The sequence below is a fragment of the Lepidochelys kempii genome, chromosome 7 (assembly GCF_965140285.1).
Source record: "Lepidochelys kempii isolate rLepKem1 chromosome 7, rLepKem1.hap1, whole genome shotgun sequence".
Taxonomy (NCBI): Eukaryota; Metazoa; Chordata; order Testudines; family Cheloniidae; genus Lepidochelys; species Lepidochelys kempii.
In genome coordinates this window covers 71,786,341-71,798,659 of record NC_136386.1, presented here as the reverse complement: position 1 = coordinate 71,798,659, position 12,319 = coordinate 71,786,341, and the positions used below count along the sequence as shown (strand labels likewise).

Sequence of the window (12,319 nt, the reverse complement as noted above, 5' to 3'; positions counted from 1 at the left end):
ATTTAACAGACTTAACCCTGCACTCTTGCATGCCATTTACTGCTGGGTAATGCACACTGGCTGGTAAATCCTTCCAAACATAGGGAAGTTACGAAGGCCATTTAATGCTTTGGTTCTGGATTACTATAAGAATACTAGTTATCTGGTGCAGATGATTCTGTTAGTGTGATACCTCTAGGAAAGATCTATATTCATTGACCTTTAGACTCACACTTCCCCTAACTAGTGTAGTGTATGTTTACCACTGCAGCTTGTGTTATAAAACAAGCTGGGATAATTTATTGGCTTGCTCAACACCTGCTGAAGGATGCTTTCCCGCAGGGCATTCTTCTGTGTCTGTGTCATGGTCATAGACCTGTGCCATTCTTCACCTACTTCACATGCTCTGTCCTAAAGGTCCCCATCATTTCGAATGAGGGTGACATGGCAGTTCCCTCTCAGACTATCAAAACCTCTCCCTGCCACAAAGGGTCATTGTGGAGCAGTGTGAGGCATTTCCTTTCCTTCTGGCTAGACATACTGACTCTGCAGCACTGCCAGGCCCTGCTACTCCCAAGGAGCAGGAGGTTAGGATTTAAAATCTGATTCCTACCCCCAGGCTTAGTTTTTGTGGGCTCCTCTGTGGACGTTGGCAATGCTAATGGTTGGTTTGCTGCATGTTTCCATAATTGTATATGCACATCACTGGAGCCATTTTCTACTCTTCTTTGGGTAACAAAATTACAAAAAAATCAACTTTATTTTATAATGGTGTTCCGTAAAAAAACAGGAAGGGAAGAATTTTGCTATATTTTAGCTATATATTTCCCTCTAAGCAAGGCACCCTATCAAAATGATCTTTTTGTACACAATGATAATTATTGGGACAACTTATGCGCTCATTTACACTACTGTAAAGATGGAGTAACTCCTCTGTCTTCATCTGCAACTACTCAAGTCCATGATTATGTTTCCACACTCAGGTAGCCCACACTGCTCCAGGTCTTTGTGATATGCAGTTGTATATCTAGAAGGAAACTAACAAGTTGGACAGAAAGGGACGAGAGAGAGAGAGAGAGAATTGTAATCATTCTTGTACCCCTGCAATGGTATGAAATAAACATGGACTGTCATTCCTAACTCTGAATAATATTAAGGTTGTGAGATGATACAGGAAAAGCCAGACATTCAAATGTAATTTGATTCATATAACTTTCCTTTTTCAGGTAGCATTAAAGAAGAAGGAACAAAAGTGGTGGTAGTTATGCAGACACTTGTCTCAAAGGTCAGAATGGCTTTTTGGAGCTGAACCAACTGTGTGTGTGTATACTTATATATGTATTGTACACTTTATGATCATATTTTGCAGCCCAAGCTGAATGGCTATGTCCTGGGGAAAGATCTACAGAGGACGAAGGGGAAGCAATCCTCTCTCTCAGTCTGCTCCACAACTGCTATTGCAGCCTAGGATTTATGTAGCTTCTATGTGGATTTAACCCACCCTCATGTGGAGGGAATGATTAGGGGAGTTAGTTAGCTATGCTTACTCTGGCCCCACTTCTGAGGAAACGTGGAAGAAGCAAATGCCGAGATGGGGTCTGTTCTACACGGGAGATCCACACCCTGTGTATGAACTCCCAGCATCCTATTCGTTCCTTTTCTCCTCATGCAGTTGAACTACTGTTCTGCTGTGTCCAGGGCCCATTTTGCCCATCGATGGGGATAAAGGGAAAGTTGAGCCACTTAAAAATGCGAAGTATCTACAATTTACCAACATAAGCCTATGTTCTGGAAAACATATAGCAATTCCACTGATCTCAATGGAGTTACGATGGTGTAACACCGATGTAATTTAGCAGTGAATCAGGCTCCTTGTCCATGTATTATATAAAGAAGTCAGTGGATTTCCAAGAACTCAGGGGCAGGTTAAAGTGTACATGTGTGTTTAAATCTGAGATGTCAAGCAGCTTGGAAATGCTCTCTGCATAAGTAAGTACATCCTGGATTACCATTGTGGCATATGTGTAAGGCCACAATACTATACATTATACACAAGATGGTGTCTGTGGGTTTTATGCCTTTATATTAGATCAAATTCCACTCTCAGTAACAATCAGACAGCGAATATACATTTTCCAAATGTGACTGCAGCCCTAAAGTTCTATACAAGCATGTTTGAAACATCAGTTAAGTAAGGTAATAATAAAATACCTGACAACTCATTAAGGGGTCTGGAGGAAGTTATTGCTCAAATAAATACAATGCTTTTTTCCACATTTGGACATTTGTCAAAGCACCTGGGGCCAAATTCCTTGCTGACGTGACTCCACTGAAGTCTGCGGAGAATCTGCTCCACATTTCCTAGCTAGACCATTGAGTGTAGTATGGTTGTGTGGATATACCTGAGGGAAGATTTTGGTCCAATTTTTTTGGACATCCCCCATCTCTAGTTTGTTACAACATGCAGCACAGATGGCATGCTACACATTAACTTACCATGCTTCTGTTTTGCAGATTTTTTCCCCCATGCATTTCCACTTCTCCTGGGATTTTTTCCTGCAAAAAGGGAACATATGGCCTTCAGTAGCCTATAATTCAGTAGCCTCTAGTGCACAAATATGACTGATAGCTTTATGAAATATGTAATGAAAAAAATTAAAAGAGAAGCCAGTGTTTGTGCAAAGAAGCTAATTTCTTCCTTTCTCTCCCCAGCTGATTTAATGTCAGAAAGGAGGGCTTGCAGCTGCGCCTGCCCAGTCATCAGGCAGCCAAGGCAGAACCATCTGAGGCAGTCAGGTGTCTTGCTCTTAAGCTCCACAGCTGCAGAGGCTTAGCAGCTGCTCATTGCACATGTCCACAGGTTCTCTGTCACCAAACCCTACTTTTGCCCCCCCACAGCCTTGTTCTAGCCTAGCCCCTGTCCTGCACTGGGCCTTGTTTCAATCCTCTCCTGACACCCAGCTCTGCTTTTGCCTTCCCTGACTCCAGGTAATTCCTGACCTGTAGCTCTGATTCTTGGTTCTGACTCTATCTCAACCCTTGGCTCTGGCATTTGGACACTGACCTCCAGGCCTGACTCTTACTCTTAACATTAGGCCTGACTGCCTATGGCCCAGTCTCCTGGCACTTTGCCCTTTGCAGACTTTTAGGGAACTCATTTTCCCTTTTAGTCTCATATCCCTCAAAGGGTCTCTGCTGTAGTGCCCCTTCCTGTGATAGTCGAAGCCTGTGTAGCTTGTCTTTAAGGGTGTGTCTAACTAAAGTTTGGGGTCTTGGTTGAACTTGAGGTAGATTGCCAGCTAGTAACACTCACCTGATAGTAAATGCTAGCGTAGACGCTCTACAGATGTTTGGAACACAAATGGTGGGTTACTTTAGATCAAGTCTTAGTTAATTGGCAAATAATTAACTTGAATTAAAACAGGGCCACAAACTGGCACCAAATAAACCTTTTATTGGACCAGCTTCTGAGGGTGAAAGAGACAAGCTTTCAAGCTATATTGAAGAAGAGCTCTCTGTAGCTTGAAAGCTTGTCTCATTCACCAACAGAAGTTAGTCCAAAAGAAAAAAACAATTACCTCCTCCACCTTATCTTGCTAGTGTCATATGATCAATATGGGTACAACCACACTGAAACCAAATAAACCCTAAGTTGGCCAGAGGTGGTCACCAGGGCCTGATGGGAAATGGTGGTTGGTTGGTCTCAGAGCCTGCTAACCTCAGAGTGCAATGTTAGGAGCACAACTGGCTCTCAGCCTGGTTTCTAGGTGGCCCAGTGAGCCTTCTCCAATGGCTGTGCTTCCTGACTGAGCAGAGAGCCTGCAGCCTGCTACGTGAGCCTTAGAATGGCAGCAGTACAGTGGTTGCTCAATATGTACCACACCTGCAGCTGTGTTTGCCCTGGTCCTGCCTCCAGCCCTTGTTCCAGTTTCCACCCCTGTCCCCTCCAGTCTAGTCTTTGCCTCCCTGCCCTGCTCCCGATCCTGACTCTGGTCCCGACCATTGGTTTGGCTTCTAGACCTTGACTTTGGCTTTGCCCTGAGCTCAGTACCTGACTCCTGGATCTACGCTTGCCACTACTCCATATTGCCATTGCAGCCACCAGACGAGCTCGTAGGCCACCCATGCACCAAAGGTTTACACCCAGATCCTGATATCCCATGTGTGTGCTCTCTAAACCACCCAATTGGCATTAAAAAACAAAACTTATTTCCTATTTCTTAGGAGAGCTCATCTGTGTAAAACTTTATTTAAAAAGTCATCCCTAAGTGTTGACTGTGAAAACATGCATTGCTGATATATTTCTTTTCCTTATAAACCTAAAAGGGGTTAAATAATTTTAAAAGTTAGCATTAAATGTTATTTAACAATCTTCTGTAGTGCAATGTACATCTTTAACAATGCTGAGTTGCAGAATGTTTGGCAGATTGTAGAGCCATTCAGAAGCAATAATTAGTGGCCAAATTATACATTCCCTGGTTAGAAGAGAAAATCTGACACAAATAATCTTTCTCTTTTAAATTGAACTAATACTGGTGAGAGGTGCCATAATGACAGCCCTGCAAAGTCCTGTCTTGATCGCCAGAACAGGCAGCAGAAATGCAAAGTTTCCTACACTGTACCCTCCCAATGCATGATCCTGGACAGTATAATTCAGGGCTATGTATTAGGATGAAATATCCCACTGAAACTACCCTGAGTTACCTGGACGCTATGTTGCTGGTCCACATCTAACTGCAATATAATGGTGCAGAAACTAAGGGTGAAATCTTGGCCTCTTGGAAGTTGCAGGGATTTTTGCCACTGACTTCAATGTGGCCAGGATTTCGTCCTATTTTTAAAAAATTCTAGAAAACTTAAACACCTTTAAAAATATTCACAGAGGCTTTAGATAATGTACACATGCATTACTGGAAAACCTTTACATCTGCTACGTATGTAATCCTGCATGCCCGACAGTTGCTGCCTCTGCTTGGCATTCAGCATTTCCAAATAACTGGTTTCTTTTGGGTGTATCATACTGTGGTGTAGCATCTGCTGCTGCTGACATGGCTCTGTTTGCTAGACCCAGGTGCAGGCTGCAGTGAGTTTACAAGGTGCCCAGTGGTTCCTCACTGTACTGAAGGGGTGTGAAGTGTGCAGGAAGCAGATCTATAGCTGAAGATGAAAGCAATACCCACCGTCAGGTACTTAACTTCTCAATTGTGATATGGAATGGGTCTGAGCGTGCAGTAAATTCAGACATCGCCCCTGGAATGTCAAGACAAACATGGGGTTAAATTGCAGCAAGGGTGGTTTAGATTGGGCATTAGGAAAAACTTCCTAACTGTCAGGGGTGATTAAGCACTGGAATAAATTGCCTAGGGAGGTTGTGGAATCTCCATTACTGGAGATTTTAAGAGCAAGTTAGACAAACACCTGTCAGGGATGGTTCTGCTTTGAATGCAGTCCTATGATTCTGTGCTGGAGGCATCTATGAAAGGGAGGTAGACTTGAGGGAAGATGCAGACATCTTATTTTTTTTCAGCCCAACATCAGTCATTAGCTAATTTTATTGCTCCTTTTCAGATGACAGTCTAATTGCCAGATCTCACACTGTTGAAAGCACCAGTGACTATGGACAGCCCATTAAAGAGAGTATATAACTGATTTGTGGCAATTTAATGCCACCTTCTGGTTAGAAAATATAACAGAGCTACTCTTTTAATGATTTTTTGATACCTTTTACTAACTAAACAGGATCAATCAAATATAGAGCTGCACGCATCAGTAATCTGCTTCCATTAATAGGTTTCTTTTTAACATATTCTCCACAACACAACCAATTCATCTGCTACTGTATATTATCTTTAAAAATAAAATAATAAAAAAATCAGCATTCAGTGATTTGCTATTGCTCAGAAAGGAAAGAGTAAAGTTTATGGAATTAAGCTTTGGACCCCTCTTACCGAAAGCTGTCAAAGTGAATTGGCTCTGTCAAGCAGGTGCAGCCCAATGGATCAGTGCTACTTGTTCCTAAGTTCATGATTTTAACTGTGTATTAAAATTTAGTTTAGTAAATTTTACACTCACTTTGCATGTTAAAATAGCTTAAGCACCCATAGTAAAGAGCAAGAATACAGTTTTGTTGACCTTCCAAGAACGTGATAATTTCAGAAAATAAGGACTTTAGATATTGCTTCTCCTCATTATGTGTTAATCTACTGAATAAACTGTTCCTCAATAGAAACTAAGGGCAATTGCAAGTTTAGTTAGAACTGATTTATTTAAAATGATATCTTTTAGTCTGAATGTTTGAAATAAAATACAAATCTGATAGTTAGATGTACAGGTTAGAAAGAAAAGAAGCATTAGGTGTGGCTAGGATCCTCTTGGGTTTTGCTCATGAGTTTTCCCCCAGCAGGGGGTGCAAATGTATTACTCATTTGGGGGGAAAATCCTACTGTTTTTCTTCTGAACATTCTGAGTTTGATTCTCTACTGCCTTACATGTGGTGTAGTCATTTACGTGAGTGTAAAATGAGTGCATTGTGATTATAAATTGCTACCACTGGTGTAAGTGAATGGAGTACTCTGATTTGATAGTATTTCAAGCTCATTTGCACTTACTATAGAAGGTTCAAGGCAGTGGAGAATCCAGCTCCTTCTGTTGACTACAAGCCCATTTTATTGTAATTGAAGATAAACGAGTTGAAGGTAAATAAGTGTTTTGTAGTGAAGGTATATTTTATTTCTTTTATTTGGATTGCTGAAGAGATGCTGGGGTTTCTTTTCACTGGCATAAACTATTTGATGCCACCTTTTAGAGTCCCCATAGAAATGTCTTTGCTGAAGTAAGTAGGAATTTGATTATTGTGACACATGGGAAAGATAGATTGCCTTTCTGATTGATATAATTTGGACATTTACATGTATTGAAAGGGAATGGCCCTGGACCAAAATCTCAGATCCAATGCCACACCTTATGTTTGTGGCTGGGTGAGTTCCTAATTTCACAGTTGGCTCTACTTCTGTTATTGAATAAACCAAAACCCCTCTGGGTACCCCTGAATTTTTTGGGTGTTTGATATTTGAATGCATATTTTGCAGTTCATGTTCCTCTCCATTAGTGACACTGCTGGTATGATACATGCTCGTGGTTTGTAGATATTTTCCTCACGTGATCTATCCTGACATAAAGCTCTGCACTAAACCATAGAACTAACTCAACCCCTCTAAGACTTGTGATTGTGGTGGGAGTTGTATGGTTGCACCAATTAGTTATTTCTATAATGTTAAGCATTCTCACTAGATGCTATGGTAATGATAAATTGTAGCGTAAAATCATTTGAAACTAAAAAAAAATGGAGCAACACTTTTTAAATGACAAAAATAAATTCCTTTTGAAATTCTGGTATTTTTGTGTATTTCATTTGATTAAAACATTAGGTTCAATCCTGTAATTTTTTCTCATTATAGGAATTCCATTCTGCCAGAGAAAGGACTGCAGGGTTGCATGTGGGCAGTATTTTTCTGTATTCCCATTGCTATCATTGAAAATATCTTTTTCATAAAGGTTTCCTCCCTCCTAGGACAGGATCACCCTCTACTCAATCCTTTAGTGAAGACATAATCATGTGTTTATGATGTCATGAAGTATTATCATTTTGTCTGTTGTGATGTCACAGATTCAGCATTATGACTTTACTGCAAATGAACTTGTTTAACATGATTAAAATATACTATAAACACTACCTGAGGTTTAAACTAATTAAAGATCTTTAGTGAGATATATTTCTAAATTCTTCATTAACACAGTTTGTTTCTATTAAGAGCGAGCATGGTGGTGATATATGGTCAGAGTGTTGTATGGATATCATCAGTAGTTACCTTTATTTGCTGCCAACTTGTCAGTAGACTAGCCAGTACTTAGGTCCTCAATGAAATCCTTGGTATTTATACAAGAACACAAAACAAACAACATCTGCTCTGCCTCATCTGGTTAGAGTAGATTAAGATGCAGTCAGGTGTCTTGCTGTAATGCTGACTATGTAAATCAGCCTTGAGTGACAGAGCATTGAACCTTGGACTTGATTATACATAACTATGTCCACAAAGCCTAAAAGAAGGTAGAAACTGAAGTGTGGCTAGATTGCTGAAAAAGCAGAGAGTCAGAAACCGTTGAATGAAATGGTCTGTTGGGGGCTTTCCCTTCAACTCCTCACCTGGTTTTTGTCACGCAGACAGAAAGCAGAAGACCAAAAGTCTGAAGTGCAGGCAATGCGATGTTTGTTTGGGTTAGTTTCAAGCAAGCATATCCATAACTCTTATGCCGCAGAGCCTTGTTTCCCAGTATCCCATCCGCCCCACTCCTTAGCAGGCATAGATATACCTGTTGTGCACACCCTTGGTCTCTTATAATTTATGGTCATGTTTCATTTTGGGAGGTCGTGAGTCTGGGGGCTTCATCCCACCTCTTTTGTATCCCATGTGAGGGGTAAGGAGTGAGGTTGTATTTCGGTCAGGGACAGGCATTTCTTTGGCCTTAGTGTTTCTTATACCTCCCACCCAGCCCCACCTCCTTGGCCTCCATGGTTGCTTGACCTTGCCTTGAGATAGAGTCAAAGCAGTCTTTAAGTGTGCGCTCGTATATTATACTCCCACCATACCCAGTAACACTTTAGCTGTTCTTATTTGTTTCTATTATACTAACAAACCCATCTGGCTAGGCAGAAGCCACACACAATGTCTTTGTTCTTCGTTCACACACATTAGTAAGTATATAAGTGTATCAAAAATCAAACGGGCAAACAATACCCAAAATTCTATCTCAGGCGAAAGGGTCTCGGAATATACAGGCCTGAATCCTACATTATCATCACTAACACTCCTAACATGGTCCATTAAAAGAAAAGATATTGATAATTAATTAATTTTTAAACATTTTAATTGTCCTCTGACCAGTCTCAGAAAACTAGCTACCTCTGGCCTTTTGATAATGAACATTTTCTGTGGATGTGAGTCCTCCAGGTCATACCTTAAACGTCAAGGACCCTCTGGATAAATCCTGAAGTCCTTTCTCGGTGTTCTCTTAGTCAAATCTCACTTTGTAGAAGAACTGAGAGCATGCTAAATAAGGACTTCTGGAACTGTCCAGTATACTTTCTTGTAACTCAAGATCCAGGAGGAAAAATAAAAGAAATAAACCAAAAGGCCAGCCCTGCAGTCACAGATCGCTTGGAGGTGGCTCCAGAGCAATCTTGAGATGGAGAGAATGGTTAATACAAAGATACATAAAATGCTCCCTCCTCCCAAGTGGCTAAGCATTCTGCCTTCTCGGCACTATCTGCCAGCCAAGGATCGAAGGCCTACATCCAAGTTCTTCCTCCCGCATCATGCTATTGTTGGACAGCTGGACTGGGCCTAAATAACACTTCAATGTCACATGTTCATTTACAATCTTCTAGTAGTTGATTCTTTGCTAGGACTTTGTAATGATAGTTTTTGGATTGTGTGTCCTAGGGCCACCAGTTGCAAAGTTGGGAAAATAAAGGGAAAGCATTTGCAAGTGCTATTTGGGCATTATTTGGGCATTGCACCCTATTCTAATCTAGTAACATAAAAAAGGTCTTGGTGGGCCCTTTATTCAGGGGTGAATTTCACTCTTTATGAATAGGTTGGAGTCAGTCATGTCATTTGTAATTCACACAGAGCATTGTGTTAAAACATGCACTTTCTTCCCTGATTAGGAAGGATGGGAACACTCCACATTGCTCTTCAGACAGTTCCTTCTAGTGTATGAGGCTGATGTTCTCTGGCCAAAGGGAAGGAATCTGGGCTGTGGTGCTTTTTGGGAAGGAGAGAGTGAAGGAGAGGAAATGGTGGGACCTGCATTTCAAAGCATGGTGTTGCTGCTGGTCTGGTTGTAGTGTTCAGCCCAACCAGATCTGGGTCCAATGCCTAGGCCTGACCTCTAGTTGACAGGGGCTGAGGTGAAGCGCAAGGTAGAATGCTTAGGCCCTCCAGTGGGCTCAGTTTCTAGATAGAGAGAAATTCTTTTGTCAATTATGTTTTCCTTTAACACTTAAGAACAATTGTTTGTTTTTAAATATTTTTGTTAAAAAACCCAATATGTGATTTCATTTCAGCCCCTCTTTCGGGATTGGGAAGGGATGGGAGAAAGCTGGTGAAAAAATTGCTTCTCATATAAATTTTCAGTTTTAAAAGAAGCAGCTGGGATTATCTTTCTCCAGATATTTCCAGGTCTCCTGTATATGAGACTCAAGACACAGCACACCTTTGCTTCACTTAGGGAAATTAGAATATTAGTTTTGTCAGTGGGAAATGCTTGTGTCATTGGCTTGAGGGAGGGAGAGGCTTAGAATTTTGAAACAGGAAGGGAGTAAATGTTCAGGCCTTTAGATCTTCACATGGCAGTTCAATCCTTCCAGCTAAAGAAGATTGGGTGAGAATTCTTTTAAGGCCCATAAAGGCTACTCCTTAGTTGATGGCAGAGGTCATTGCTACTATATCAGATACATGCTATCTGTGGAGTTTCGCAATTCATGTGTATAAAAGCCTGGAGGTAGTGTGTGGTTTTTTTGACACAAGGGATTCACTTTCCGAGGCCACTTTCCTCCTTTTTGCCTCTTCAGTGAAGCTATGGTCTGAATTTGTGATGTGATATAGCCATGTTTGTGCAACTGGCTGGCTATTGTGATTCTCTGTGGGACCAAGCAGAAGGAGAATTTGGGTTGTAAGGAAGAAAAGCTTTTAATTGCACACAATTTGTTAGTTTGGACTATTTATATTGCTCCTTAAGTATTTGTAGTGATAGGTGAACTATGCAAAACCAATAACAATTCCTTTCCCCCAAAAGTTTTCAATTTAAAGGCATCAGGGAATATAATACAATGCAAATACAGAGTGAATTGTGCTATTAGAACTTCATGGAATAGGAAGGCTTCCAGATGTTTTTAAAAGTGGAGAGGGAAGCAGTTTAATGTACATTATTTGGGTGGGTGTTCCAAGTATAGACAATACCAGCAGGAACACTGGCAGAAAGGAATGTAAAGTTGGGAATGGGCAAAGGAGAACAAAGAAGTGCTCAGAAATGAACCTTGGTCAGACCATAGCTAAAGAGTGTAAAAGGAGAGAAGGCCAGAGATATAGGCTGGGTTAAGAGTCATGGAGAAATCTGAACTTAATGCAGAAGAAGAGAGCAGCTTTTGCAGAAATGCAAGAAGAGAGAAGACCTGGCCAGACTGGTGGGAAACGAAGAACATTAGCTAAAATCCCAGTAAATTATTGAAAAAGAAATTAAGTAACATACATTTTTTTTGGTGGTGGAAACTCAGAAAGGTACTACACATTACTCTTTATTTCTTTATTTAGAGATGCACAGGGTAAGCACTGCCTATAATTGTAATATATAGGGAGCATGTGTGTGTGTGTATTATATATATAATGCACATAACACACAGCATGAACTTTGCAGGTTTATAAAGGTCTCACAGCAGCTGAAAGACTGTTAGCATTATTGAGAGTGTCCCTAAGCACATAATAAACTTAGGCTATTTCCTGGGATTAGTCCAAGGTTTTTTTCTTTTTTTCCCCCCTTGTCTTAATGGAAGTGTCCCCTGATGTCATGGATACAACTTATAGAAACTTCAGGATCAAAATACACAAGAAATCAGTCTTCAAAAATTTAGAGCAAAATTTCTGAACTTCTTGAACCTGTTTAGAATCAGGTGGTATTTAAAACTGTAGCCAGACTCTATAGCATCACTGAAGAGTATAAGAAGATTAAACTAACCTGTATTTCCTGAGGAAATTAGAGCATAGATAACTGCTTAACTGGCTAATCTCTTGAAAAGCATCAGTAAACATGGTTTAAAAATATTAAGAAATTCTACAGAATGAAAGTAAATATAAGAACCAGGTGTCTCTGGAATACACTGAATGAAACCTAGACTATTACATTTTATAAAATGCCTGTTTTAACATTGTTTGCTACTTATAAGAGATTTAGTATGAGACAGCTGATGCTCCAGTGTTTTTGAGCAACAAGACAAGTATTTCAGGGAACAATGTCCAGTCATTTGCTTTCAAGAAATACCACACTGTGAACAGAAAATTGTAGTAATGTAGGTGATTCTGACCATTTATAAATGATAGCACTTGAATACATTCCCCATTGAACATGGTGTTTTTTCACTGTCTATCACAATGGATCAAAATATATTTTAAGATGTGCTATAAACCTGGTTTAAAATGAGCTGAATTTAAAGTTCCTCATAAATCAGCACTTGGGAAATATGTCATTAAGCAAAGAGGTGACACAAAGATATGTTCCAGTTTGA

At 40.4% G+C, this 12,319-nt stretch overlaps 1 long non-coding RNA gene across 1 annotated transcript in view; it reads left to right on the top strand.

The window, feature by feature from the left end:
• Nucleotides 1–5,807, top strand: part of LOC140914746 (uncharacterized) — a 120,165-nt gene extending 114,358 nt beyond the window's left edge. Inside the window, exon 3 of the long non-coding RNA XR_012159972.2 lies at nt 1,206–5,807. This is a non-coding gene — a long non-coding RNA (uncharacterized LOC140914746). The remainder of the gene's footprint in view (nt 1–1,205) is intronic.
• Nucleotides 5,808–12,319: the final 6,512 nt, after the last annotated feature.